Source organism: Hibiscus syriacus, unplaced genomic scaffold (assembly GCF_006381635.1).
Source record: "Hibiscus syriacus cultivar Baekdansim isolate YM2019G1 unplaced genomic scaffold, ASM638163v2 tig00112347_pilon, whole genome shotgun sequence".
NCBI classification, from domain to species: domain Eukaryota; kingdom Viridiplantae; phylum Streptophyta; class Magnoliopsida; order Malvales; family Malvaceae; genus Hibiscus; species Hibiscus syriacus.
The window spans coordinates 1,010,653-1,023,328 of record NW_024063308.1 but is presented as its reverse complement, the minus strand read 5'-3'; positions in this window follow the sequence as shown (position 1 = coordinate 1,023,328).

Here is a 12,676-nt window from a genome sequence, read left to right as displayed (position 1 = left end):
CCTAAAACTGTTGGCAGCTTTGATTATAAGCGTGCATTTGGTTCTGATTTTCAGAACCAAAATGCTCCCAATTTTCCTTTCCCATACGCAGTTTCCAACACCGATTCCGACGTCGTCCAAATTTCGATCATCGTTTTAAAACCACCGAGCGTGGAACAAATCCATCAATTTAATTGAAACGAAACACTGCCAAACGTCAGGAATTTACAGTCAAAGTCTCAACGTTTTTGTTAGCTCTATCGCCGGGAAAATCTTAAATTCACCGCCGATCGTTGCTCCATTTACGACACCTCCTGCACCATCGTGTTCCTTGTGTCGTTTCGAGTCCGTCGGTGTCAACCTTGTTCGCCGTCGACGGCGGCGCGTGAGGAGGTGGAGCAGTCAAAGATTCGGCCAAGTTGAAATCGAGCTCTTCGCCGTTCAAAAATTTGAACCGATCTTTGTAAGTATCTCGAAATCGCTTAAAATAATTTTTAGAAATTTTTAGACCCCCGGAGGAGGCCTCACGCGCCGCACGCGCCGCCGCAGGGAGAGTGGAGGGCTGGAAATCGGTTTGACCGGTTTTCAACCGGTTCTGACCGGTTTGACCGGTTCGAATCGGTTTGACCGGTCTGACCCGACCCGACCCGACCCGACCCGACCATTGACCCGACCCGTTGACCGTGACCGTTGACCGACCCTTAAACGACCGTAAATCTTTTCTGAGTATACATATTCTAATAGTTTTCGATGTCCCGAATCCGTTTCCGAAGTCCGTTTCGTCAAATTCGAACCTGAAGGCCTCCAAATTGACGGTCAAAGTGGTTGACTTTGACATTGACCAATAATCTGAATTTTTGAAAATTCATACTTTATGTTTTTCGACGTCCTGATTTCGATTCCGCAATCCGTTTGGCCAAATTCAGACTCAAAATACCCCAAAATGATAGTCAAACCCGAAAAATGCTTATATACTTAAGAATTTTAGCTTTGAATAATTAAGTAAGATTTGGGGTTGATTAATTATTATTGTTTGAAGGTACAAGAGACTCTCCGGATCGTTCGACAGCTCGACCCAGCTCTTCTAGATCATTTAAACCATGTATACCAGTATTCACCCGTTCGAAAACTGTAATAGAGCGTGGTGAAACCAGCAATCGGTAGATCTACTATATGAACCCATTATCGAGGTGTGTTCTTGTTTACTACATAATGGTTTTATATGTTTTGAAATATGGTATATTGAAATCTATGAATTATTATTGTTGGTACACCGATTTATTGGTGATGATTTATGGACTTTGATGACTGGTATATGGATATTGATTTTGCGATTGATTGAACTACAATTGTATAGCTCTGATCAAGCTAATAAATGGGCCTAATGTGGTTCTTGAGGGCCCCAAGATGTTTCATTAGGTCGGCTTTCCTTTGCTGTGTGCTTAGGGTAAGCTATATGGACTTATTGACTTGGGCTTAAGGATACAAGCTTCATAGCCTATCCTTAAGTCAGCTTTCTTTTTTCTATGTGCATAAAGTAAGCTATATGGAAAATAATTTTGGGAACTACTGATGGTGTACCAGAAAAGGGTTTAAACTATAATTTTCAAAAGTTAAACTCTTTTACGAATTTGTGAGATTTACTGGACTATGATTTGTTTAATGTACCTATTGTGATTTTATGGTAATTTTGGGACACACTGAGCCTAGCTCACCTTTCGAAAATGTTTTTCCCCTTTCAGATACTGTTGGTTAGATACTTCGGTTCGAGCACTTAGAGGATCAACATATCTCTTGAAGTATATCTGATTGTAATATTTTAAACTTGCAAGTTGACTTTATTCTGGTGACATGGACTTATTTTAAAGTATTGGATTTTATAATGATGATACTTTTGCTATTACTATTCAGTTTATCGTGGTTTTTATTTTTAAGATATGTTTTAAATTAATTTATTACTGATTGGTTTTATATTTAAGAGTTGAGTTTTAAATAGTATAATTTATTATAATTTCATGTCATGAATAATGTGGTTTTACATTGATTGGATAACGGTTTTGGAAAATGTCTTTGTGATCCACTAGACTTAGTCGAAACGCATAGGCAGGGTCTAGGGGGTTACATTAATTGGTATCAGAGCTTTTGGTTTTTAACCCTCGGACCGTGTATGAGTCCATATTGAAAATACGGTTTTGAAATATTTTACAAAACAAGTTACAAAGGCCATGTCACAAAATTATTAAGATTTTTAAATTGTGTTCGAGACTCCAAGTGCTTATCTAACCCTAAGTTTTATCTTCTGTAGTAAACTTGAGATCCATCAAAATGAGTGCTAGACGTGGTCGTCGAACTAGCCGTGGATGAGGTCGAGTGGCTAAATTTGCAGATCCGATTGATGAGATACGGGTAGATCCCCCACCTCCGATAGGTGATCCTGCTCCTACGACCCCAACGAATCTGCCTCCTGCCGCTGGTATTGGCATGACTACACCGATCATAGGAGCAACCGATATTGAGTCAGAGTCTACCGGAGTTGCTTTGGATTAGAATTTTGGTAGACAATTTCTGCAGTTGATACAAAGAGCATTCAGAGCTACTGGTGTTGTATCAGAGGTTCCTATTTCGCAGACTTTGATTGCCAATGGAGTTAGAACTTTTGGGGGACAGATTGGTGGAGCTCCTACTGAAGCTGAGGATTGGCTCCAGGATACAGAGAGACACATGGATCAGTTGGGTTTAGACTCAACTAAGAGATATCAAGGTGCTATGGCGATGTTAGATGGCAATGCCTACACTTGGTGGGAGTCAGTGACCAGTAGTGTTCCTACCGATCATTTGACCTGGAATTTCTTTAAGGATCGCTTTCGGAGTCGTTTTCTAGGAGAGCGCTACTTAGCTCAGGGACGTCAGCAGTTTCAAGACCTGGTTCAGGGAGACATGACTGTTTCTGAGTACGAGATCGAGTTCTTGAAGTTGCTGAAGTATGGATTCAGTATGGTACCTACTGAGAGAGATCGATGTCGTAAATTTGCCCTTGGACTCAGATACGAGCTGCGTAGGCAAGTTGTAACCCATCAGGATGAGATATTTGATGTGCTGGTGGGCAGAGCCAAATATGTTGAAGAGGTGGAGGTTTTAGCTTCTGGTAGAGAGCGTGTTGAATAGGAACGATCTAAGAAATTTTCAGGCCCGATGGAGTTATCAGCAAAGTCCGGGAAAAGGACTCGTACTTCAGTCCCTTAGAGAAGCAATACACGTTTTAGGCCTGCAGCATCCTCACCATTAGTTGGCAGTCGAGGTGGTTCCTCGTCATATTATCATGGGTTCCTATGCGAGTTTTGTGGTAAACAACACACAAGAGAGTGTCGTAAGAAGATGGGTCTTTGCTATCAGTGTGGATCTAGTGGTCATTTTCGGAGGGATTGTCCTCAGCTAGCTTCGTTTGAGTAGACCGCTACTCAGACTCCTGTACGTTCTTAGACTACAGTACAGACTCCAATTAGAGATCGTAGCCAAGTAAAGGCTCGTGGTTCAGCGTCCAGGACTGACAATAGAGCCTGACCTCAGCAAAATAGAGGGCCAACAGTTTCTGAGGCTAGACAACCAGCTTTGGTTTATGCCACTAGACGTCGAGATGACAGAGATGAGCCTGAGGTTATAGTAGGTACATTTACTATTTATTCTATCCCATACTTTGCATTACTGGACAATGGTTCCACTCACTCCTATGTATCAAGCTCTGTATCTCGAAACCTTCAGATTCCGATCGAGAACATTGAAAATACTGTTACAGTTACGAGTCCAGTAGGACAAGTGGTATTAGTGAATAAAGTATTTCGGTGTTGTCCTCTCGAGGTTCAGGGAGAAATTTTCTCGCTGATCTTATGGAACTTCCTTTAGAGGAGTTCGATCTAATTTTTGGGATGGATTGGTTAAATAAACACAAGGTAAATCTGGATTACGAATACAAGCGGGCTACTCTAAAGACTTCAGATGGTCGGACCGTGGTGTTAATTGGTGAACGGCGTGACTATCTCTCCAATATAGTTTTAGCTATAGAAATTGATCGTATGATCCGGAAGGGGTATGAGACTTTCATTGCTTGTATTTTGAACACTAAAGGTTCATTGTCCACGATCGAAGAGATCCGTACAGTTAGCGAGTTTCCTGATGTCTTTCCAGAGGAGTTGCCTGGTTTACCTCCTGATAGAGAGGTAGAGTTCGAGATAGAGACTTATCCGGGATCTGCACCTATTTCTATGGCACCTTATCGCATGGCTCCAAAAGAACTTAAGGAGTTGAAGGTCCAATTGCAAGAATTATTCGATCAAGGATTTATTCGGCATAGTACTTCACCATGGGGAGCTCCAGTTCTGTTCGTGAAAAAGAAGGATGGGTCGCTAAGATTATGTATTGACTATCGGAAGTTGAATCAGATGATGGTCAAGAATAAATATCCACTACCCAGGATTGATGACTTATTTGATCAGTTGCGAGGAGCTACTGTATTCTCTAAGATTGATCTTCGTTCAGGTTATTATCAATTGAAAGTTAAAGGATCTGATGTTTCCAAGACGGCCATTCGCACTAGATATGGTCATTATGAATTCTTAGTGATGCCTTTTGGTTTGATGAATGCTCTTCCAGCTTTCATGGATTTGATGAATCGGGTGTTCCGACCATATTTGGATCAATTTGTGGTGGTCTTTATTGATGATATTCTAATCTATTCTCATACCGAGGTAGAGCATGACGAGCATTTGAAAATCGTTCTGCGAACTTTGAGAGAGCATCGTCTATATGCCAAACTAAGCAAGTGTGAATTTTGGCTTCAAGAAGTGTCGTTTCTGGGGCATATTATTTCTGCGCGAGGTGTTCAGGTCAATCCAAGAAAGATCGAGGCTATTGTGAATTGGAAACGACCCAAGAATATCTCTGAAATCCACAGTTTCTTGGGCTTGGCTGGTTATTATCGACGTTTTGTTGAGGGCTTCTCGATCATTGCTTCTCTTTTGACAAAGTTATTAAGGAAGAATGTTCCGTTTGACTGGGGTGAGGCACAACAGGAGAGCTTTGAGAAATTAAAGGCAGTATTGACTCAAGCACCAGTATTGATTCAACCAGAGTCCGGGAAGGATTTTACAGTGTATAGTAATGCGTCACACTCAGGACTCGGCTGTGTTCTAATGCAGGAAGGTAAGGTGGTGGCTTATGCATCCCATCAGCTGCGACCGCATGAGTGTAATTATCCTACTCATGATTTGGAGTTAGCAGCAGTGATTTTTGCCTTAAAGATTTGAAGACACTATCTTTATGGAGAGAAGTGTTACATTTTCACGGATCATAAGAGTTTAAAGTATCTTCTGACCCAGAAGGAGCTTAATTTGAGATAGCGACGCTGGCTAGAGCTTCTAAAGGATTATGATTGCGTGATTGATTATCACCCTGGTAAAGCTAATATTGTAGCGGATGCTTTGAGTCGAAAGACGGTAACAGAGTTGAGATCTTTAATGGTCAGGATGAATTTATATGACGATGGCACTCTGTTAGCAGAATTACAAGTTAAGCCGACCTTGGTTGATGAGATCAAAGCTAAGCAGCTCCTTGATAGCTCCTTGCTTTCCATCTTTGAGCTAGTAGAGCAAGGGACAAGCTCAGATTACGCCCTTGATCAGGATGAAGTTTTATGCTTCAAAGGTCGGTATTGTGTGCCGGATGATGCTGAGTTGAGGCAGACTATCCTCACGGAGGCTCATAGTAGTCCATATGCTATGCACCCCGGTGGAGATAAGATGTATCGGAATTTGAGAGAGAGGTATCATTGGGTCGGCATGAAGAAGGACATCTCGAATTTTGTGGCGAGGTGTTTGACTTGTCAGCAAGTTAAGGCGGAACATCAACATCCATCAGGTTTGTTACAACCTATCAAGATTCCTGAATGGAAATGGGAGCGTATTACTATGGATTTTGTTACTGGTTTACCTATGACTCTTTCGAAAAAGGACTCAATTTGGGTGATTGTTGACAGACTTACAAAGTCAGCTCACTTCATTCCTGTACGGATAAATTATACGTTGGACAAGTTGGCGAGGTTGTATATTTCAGAGATTGTTAGATTGCATGGTGTTCCGTTATCTATCATTTCAGATCGAGATCCGAGATTTACTTCGAGATTTTGGAAGGCGCTACATACGGCTTTGGGTACGAGATTGGATTATAGTACCTCCTTCCACCCACAAACTGATGGTCAATCTGAGAGAGTAATTCAGATTCTGGAGGATATGTTATGGGGGTTGTGTAATCGATTTTCATGGTAGCTGGGAGAACTTTTTGCCTTTGGCTGAATTCGCTTATAATAACAGTTACCAGACCAGCATTCGTATGGCACCCTATGAAGCACTCTATGGGCGTAGGTGTCGCACCCCGATTTGTTGGACTGAGTTGCGTGATAGGAAGACTTTGGGACCTGAGTTAGTGCGGGAGACAGAGGACACAGTCAGATTGATCCGTGATCGTCTGAAAGAGGCATTTGATAGGCAAAAATCTTTTGCAGATCAGAGAAGGAAAGATATACAGTTTGAGGTTGGAGATCAGGTCTTTTTAAAAGTTTCACCCTGGAAGAAAGTATTGAGATTTGGACGTAAGGGTAAACATAGTCCGCGATTTATTGGGCCATATCATATATTTTGAAGAAAGTTGGACTTGTTGCTTATCAGCTCGAGTTGCCTTCCCATCTTAGTCGTATTCATGATGTTTTTCATGTGTCTATGTTAAGGCGATACCGTCCAGATCCAAGTCACATCATTCAGGTTGAGGAAGTAGAGCTGAGACCTGATTTATCATATGAGGAGGAGCCCATTCAAATCTTAGAAAGAGATGAGCGAGTTCTTCGGAATAGGCGTATTCCAATGGTCATAGTTCAATGGAGTAACCAAGGCCTCTTAGAAGCTACTTGGGAGACATTGGAGTCAATGGAGGCTCAGTTTCCTCAACTGTTCTCATAAGGTAAATTTTGAGGACGAAATTTCTTGTAGAGGGGGAGAATTGTAACAACCCGAATATTTACAAAATAATATTTAATTAAAATTGGAGGTTAATTGTGAAAATTGGTAAATTGTTGGTGACTAAATCAAAATTTATGAGAGTTTATAGGCCATTTTAGAAGTGAAGGAAATCCAAGGACCAAGCCTTGAATTTACCCTAAATCTGTCGGCATCTTTGATTATAAGCGTGCATTTGGTTCTGATTTTCAGAACCAAAATGCTCCCAATTTTCCTTTCCCATACGCAGTTTCCAACTCCGATTTCGTCGCCGTCCAAATTTCGATCATCGTTTTAAAACCACCGTTGTGTTCATCATCGAGCGTGGAACAAATCCTTCAATTTAATTGAAGCGAAACGCTGCCAAACGTTGGGAATTTACAGTCAAAGTCTCGTCGTTTTTGTTAGCTCTATCACCGGGAAAATCTTAAATTCACCGCCGATCGTTGCTCCGTTTACGACACCTCCTGCACCATCGTGTTCCTTGTATCGTTTCGAGTCCGCCGGTGTCAACCTTGTTCACCGTCGACGGCGTCACGTGAGGAGGAGGAGCAGTAAAAGATTCGGCCGAGTTGAAATCGATCTCTCCGCCGTTCAAAAATTTGAACCGATCTTTGTAAGTATCTCGAAATCGCTTAAAATAATTTTTAGAAAAATTTCCGGAATTTTTAGACCCCCGGAGGAGGACTCACGCGCCGCACGCGCTGTCGCAGGGAGAGTGAAGGACTGAAAACCGGTTTGACCGGTTCGAATCGGTTTGACCGGTCTGAACCAGTTTGACCTGACCCGACTAACCCGACCCAACCGTTGACCCGACCCGACCGTTGACCCGACCCGACCTGACCGTTGACCGTTGACCGTGACCGTTGACTTCATTTGACAAAACTTAAAATGGCTTTGACCGACCCTTAAACGACCGTAAACGTTTTCTGAGTATGCCTATTCTGATAGTTTTCGACGTCCCAAATCCGTTTCTGAAGTCCGTTTCGTCAAATTCGAACTTGAAGGCCTCCAAATTTACAGTCAAAGTGGTTGACTTTGACTTTGACCAAGAATCTGAATTTTTGAAAATTCATACTTTATGTTTTTCGACGTCCTGATTCCGATTCCGCAATCCGTTTGGCCAAATTCAGACTCCAAATACCCCAAAATGATAGTCAAACCCAAAAAATGCTTATATACTTAAGAATTTTAGCTTTGAACAATTAAGTAAGATTTGGGGTTGATTAATTATTATTGTTTGAAGGTACAAGAGACTCTCCGGATCGTTCGACAGCTCGACCCAGCTCTTCTAGATCAGTTAAACCACGTATACCAGTATTCACCCGTTCGAAAACTGTAACAGAGCGTGGTGAAACCAGCAATCAGTAGATCTACTATCTGAAACCATTATCAAGGTGTGTTCCTGTTTACTACATAATGGTTTTATATGTTTTGAAATATGGTACATTGAAATCTATGAATTATTATTGTTGGTACACCGATTTATTGTTGATGATTTATGGACTTTGATGACTGGTATATGGATATTGATTTTGGGATTGATTGAACTACAATTGTATAGCTCTGATCAAGCTAATAAATGGGTCTAATGTGACTCTTGAGGGCCCTAAGATGTTTCATTAGGTCGGCTTTCCTTTGCCGTGTGCTTAGGGTAAGCTATATGGACTTATTGACTTGGGCTTAAGGATACAAGCTTCATAGCCTATCCTTAAGTCGGCTTTCTTTTTGCTATGTGCATAAAGTAAGCTATATGGAAAATAATTTTGGGAACTACAGATGGTGTACCAGAAAAGGGTTTAAACTATGATTTTCAAAAGTTAAACTCTTTTACGAATTTGTGAGATTTACTGGACTATGATTTTTTTAATGTACCTATTGTGATTTTATGGTAATGTTGGGACACACTGAGCCTAGCTCACCTTTCGAAAATGTTTTTCCCCTTTCAGATACTGTTGGTTAGATACTTCGGTTCGAGCACTTGGAGGATCAACATATCTCTTGAAGTATATCTGATTGTAATATTTTAAACTTGCAAGTTGACTTTATTCTGGTGACATTGACTTATTTTAAAGTATTGGATTTTATAATGATGATACTTTTGCTATTACTATTCAGTTTATCGTGGTTTTTATTTTTAAGATATGTTTTAAATTAATTTATTACTGATTGGTTTTATATTTAAGAGTTGAGTTTTAAATAGTATAATTTATTATAATTTCATGTCATGAATAATGTGGTTTTACATTGATTGGATAACGGTTTTGGAAAATGTCTTTGTGATCCACTAGACTTAGTCGAAACGCATAGGTAGGGTCTAGGGGGGTTACAAATAGTAACTTTAAAGGTTCTTTCTTTGAAGCTAGTTTTGAGTCATTGGAAGAATCAAATAGGCAATTTAGTAATATAGAAAGGGATTCGAGGGAAAGGAATTGGATAATCTTTTCAAGATCCTTGACAACAATTTGTCAAGTGTTATTGTCAGAAATTGGGATTCAAATAGCTGTCGGGTAATGAAATAGCGATCATTATATAGCGATCGTATCTGAAACCGTTATTTCAGAAAATAGTAGTATGAAGCGCAATCACACTAATAACAGTGGATCACAGCTGCAATTAACAAGTAGCGATCAATTACGGCAATAACGGGCCGCTATTGCATTATTGTTTCACTATTTTATTTTTTAAAAAAATCATCTTCTTTTTTGTTTAAAAAAAGGATCAACTCCTTTAGAAAAAATTCTTGACCATAATATCCGTAATAGCCACAATAACATCCGTTATATATGCAAACACGATAAACGCAACACAAACGAAAACACAATCGCAATTGTAGTTTAAATCCCTATTCAGAAAGCTTGAAAATCATGGTTTAAATCCTTTGATTTAGTTATATCAGTGCAAGGTGAGAAGAAAGTGAATGGGGTTTTGTAACACCCATGGACCAATACAGGTGACCTGATCTGATCCGAGGTGTCACATTAGGGCCACCGAAATGACCTGCTGTAAAAATTTAAATTTTTTGTTAAAACATGTAAATATCATAAAATAATTTATAAATACAAAAGCAAAATTTACCAATATTAAGAAATAAAACATATTTCAGACTCGTATATAAAATAAAATACAACATATATGCCCCATAATCACATGCATCGTACTTCGCAAGCAACGCGAGTAGAACTCCTTACTGAATTCGATAGCTGCACTGGTTTGATCATTTTAACCTGAAATGGGAGTTAAAGAGTGAGCTTTGGGAAGCTCAGTAATATAGAACTACAAGATGATACTGAAGAACATGCAGATAAATAGAAAGCCATAACATTTCCTTGTCGAATCAGGCATATACATGTTTTCAAAATGAGTTGTGGTTCCACTGGTATTTCATCAAGTAAAAGTCATGAAGATCTCAGTTTATAGGAAACATTCAGAGAACCATGTTTTCAAGAGATTGGAATAATGTCTAGTGTATTCCAACTAAAACCAATGAATATATATATATATATTTTAAAACAACAACTGTTTAAAACATATTTTCAAAACCATAGTGGAACCTTCAAACTGAACATCGTTATGTAGTTTCTCGGGGATACGAGGACTACCCAAGAAAGATCTCAGGGCCTCGGAGTCAACCCAAGGGTCGCCTTAGATCCGTAAGGATTTACCAGCTGGATCAGGGTTGAACCTCCATACTCCAGAATTATGCCCATATAAAATCCAGTAGAAATCAATTTTAACATTAAACCGTAATATCTGGATCGTGATCCAGTAAAATCTCATAAACGTGACAATGAAATAAACCATATAATTTTCCTCCACCTGTAAACCATACATAGTCCCATGATTAACCCAAGGGAGTGCCTTGGGGCCTGAGAGCCTACCCAAGAAAGTTTCTCGGGGCCTCAGAGCCTACCCAAGGGTCACCTTAGGTTCGTAAGGATTTACCAACTTGATCAGAGCTGAACCTTCAGCCTGCCTAGATAATGTCCCAATAAAACAGTTCAAGTAATAACCAGTGAAAACATAAAACATAATTCATAAACCAGTAAATTCAATGATTCCATAAATCATGAACAATCATATTTTTCAGTGAAAATAGTAATCAAAGAACACATACCATGTAGCCATGGTTCATAAGCCAGTAAATCAATAATTTCGGTGAAATGTATTTCAAAACATATAAGATAGTCATGTAGTACATGGGAACACACTAGATGATCCAAGTATTTTTCACAGGCACTCAATAGTTATAAGGAATGGAAAACATGAAACTATGCAATTTGATCAAATTCCAGGAACGAGGTCTTATTGAAAGAGATCGGTTACTAACAGATCTATCATACCATTAAAATTGATACCTTAGGACCTTTTTTTATTCAGGTGCATTAAAAAAGGTGTTCAGGAACCTTTAAATCAGAATAATTCTATATTCATATTTACTGAGAGTGATTCTATTACTCAAACAATCAGGGTTATTTAGAATTATGTAATGAATCATTAGGATTTTGAGTCCAATTAAACCAACGATCCCAACACTTCAATACTTGTCAATCATTCGGAATGTGATACTTTATTATTATTTAATTTTTATTACTGATTGCACCAGTTGATCTGATCAAAATCAAAATCATCCTTGATCAGTTCTTAAGGAGATGAATAGGTATTCCAGTGGTATTTATTTCTTTTCTGTATTGCAACGATATCAATAAATGTCGACGCGCTTGATCCGGGTTTAGAACCCTTGAGGGCGGTACAACATATAAGTTATCAGCGTTTCTAGACTTGTCTGAGTCATTCACTTAACTCTAGGTCTTTGAAGGTACTTAGTCCATTTAGTAGTTAAGTCTATCTCGATCACTTCGGAGTATCCATAGTAATTCAATCATTTTCAAATTCAAATACATATAGTTCTTCCATTGAGTTCAACTTGGTCATATAGTTTAGTTATTTCAAGAAATTTAGACGTGTAAAGTACCTTCGATAATTCAACCTTTGGGTGTTATATCATAAAATAGAAATTCTAGGTCATTTGGTATTCAAAGTTGGAGGGTATTTAGTTATTCCAGTGTTTAAACGTTATTTGGGTCATTTTACACTTCAAGGGCATTCCAATATAGATTCAAAATTTAAATTGAGTTTTAGGGTATGTGAAAATCCAAAAATCGGGTTCGAGGGTCAGTTACGCATGGGGAAGGATTAGCACCCCCATAAGCGCCCAAAAATTGGTACCTAGTTGGTTACCCTATATTTAAAATCACAAATTTTGAGTTTGATCTTTATTTAATTTGAAAATATTACAGATGCAAAGTTGAAAAGGGTATTCGTTATTGATACGAATAGCATTCGCTCCCAAGCTAAATGCGGGAGATAAGCTATTGTGCCTAATAATCGAATATTGCCTCGTTTTTATAAAATCATGATGCAGCCTTTGAAAAGGATGTCGACCCATTTTAGGAATCACCAGTAGTCACCCCCTTAGCACACTTGCAGGAGATATACCATTAATTCCCTAATAAGTGAACAATTCTTTAGGTTTAAAAAACAATGCAATCAAACAAATTTGTATTTAATCCTAATAAGCTAAGGTAAATTAAAGGCTTTTTCTAGCTTAAGGTGTCATATTATGAAAATTAAAGGACCTAAAGGCACAAACCTAG